The sequence below is a fragment of the Trichomycterus rosablanca genome, chromosome 14 (genome assembly GCF_030014385.1).
Source record: "Trichomycterus rosablanca isolate fTriRos1 chromosome 14, fTriRos1.hap1, whole genome shotgun sequence".
Lineage (NCBI taxonomy): Eukaryota > Metazoa > Chordata > Actinopteri > Siluriformes > Trichomycteridae > Trichomycterus > Trichomycterus rosablanca.
The window spans coordinates 21,899,768-21,901,585 of NC_086001.1; positions in this window are offsets into that span (position 1 = coordinate 21,899,768).

The window sequence follows — 1,818 nt, forward strand, 5'->3', positions numbered from 1 at the left end:
TCTGATTTCTTCTTTTCTTAAATATTTATCATCTAAATGGATTCAGATATTAAAACTAAATTAAATAAAAGACAAACTGAATATTTAAAAACATAAAAGAGAAAATTTCTGTACATTACAAAATGGTAAATGTGATCATTTACACCTTAAACTTCTTTCTTCCCAAGTCTGTTATAACCCCAAATCAGAAAAAGTTGAGACAGTATGAAAAATGCAAATAAAATAATGCAAATACTATTAAAAAGAATAAAAAATACATTAATAATAATAATAATAAAGTCACAAATCTGTACCTATTGAACAAGATGTAATGTATTCTAGCACCACTAGATGAGGATGATGATCTCCACATGATTATAAACTCCACTTTAAAAGTCAGTTAAACAGTAAAGATTGTAATTTGGCTTTTTTAAGTTTAGCTAATAATACATTCAGAACAAGGAGACCTTTGATTTTCAAAGGCAGTTAAACAAAGTTACTTGCTGATATCGGTGGTAATATTTTGTAATATTTATTTGTTCTTTCCTATGTACCAGAAAAGTCGTCTTTGCTGCCTGCAACACCTTACAAATCACATTTTTTCTTGCTGATGTGATGTTGTATTGAAACCAAAATAAATTAATAAATAAATAAATTACAGCTTGTTGCTTGGGTACAGATTTGTGACATTCTTATTATTATTGCTATTATTATTATTATTATTTTATTTTTTTAATTATTAAATGTTCCTGTTGGGTTTGTTGTTATTTTTTTGAAAACTGTTCATGTTTTGAAGTGTAAAACCATAAACAGCACCGTCTATAAATAAATGAATCTTGTGCTTCCACGAACAATGTCTGAAATTTGACGAGCTTGATTAGTTTGTAATATGTGTTAAGATGATGAATGAACATAAATGTTAATTACTTATTTGGTTATTTTAGTTTCAATACAATGTAAACTTTCAAGATAAAGAAAGCAAAAATAAAAATGTCCCAAGTGTTTTTGTAACGTGTTGTAGACCTGATTTGTGACTGTTTTTGGTATACAGGAAAGAAAAGGCCGAATGCAGGTGAAAATGTTTTAAGGTTGTTGTGTTGTGCAGTTTAACCATTGTGTTATTACAACAACCCAAATGTGAGGTTCTTTCTTTACAATGGGTCAACTATGTAACTTTACTGCAGCTTGTATTTAAATGAAAGGTTTACATTGCTGTCTTCAGGATTTCCTCTTTAGTGATATTTCATGTTAATATCTGTTCTGATCTAAAAGATGCTGCTGCCTTTGACCTTTAAAACTGAGAAGTGATTTGTGAGATAATTAAAATAAGTGAAATGTTTATTTTGTACTTTGGTTTTATATTATTTGTACAAACATTTGTTTTATGCAACTTTAAATCTGTAATTAAAGATAAAGATTTTAAATGTGTCTTTATTTGCTTTAACTAAGCTAAAGTTTTTAACAGGGACACAAATGACAGTTTGTGTAGCAGGGCTGGACACGCCTCACTATTGAAGTGGAAGGTAAACCCACAGTCCTGCAAGAATGGAAATAGTAAGTAAGTACAATGTTTTTATAAAGCTATAAAACTACTTCCACTGACCAAAGTACACAGAGCTCACACTTGTCAGAGACAACGTTTGAAGCCCAGGTCAATCGGACCTGCTAGTTAGAGAAAGCTCACTCGTTCGTTAGTTTAAGTCCAAAAGTGTACGTACGGAGATCAAACCCACGACCTTGGCGTTATTAGCACCACGCTCTAACCAACTGATGTCCAAGTGCAGTGCATATACCCACATACCCGATTCTACACTGACAGCCCTTCAGTTCTGTCCAAAT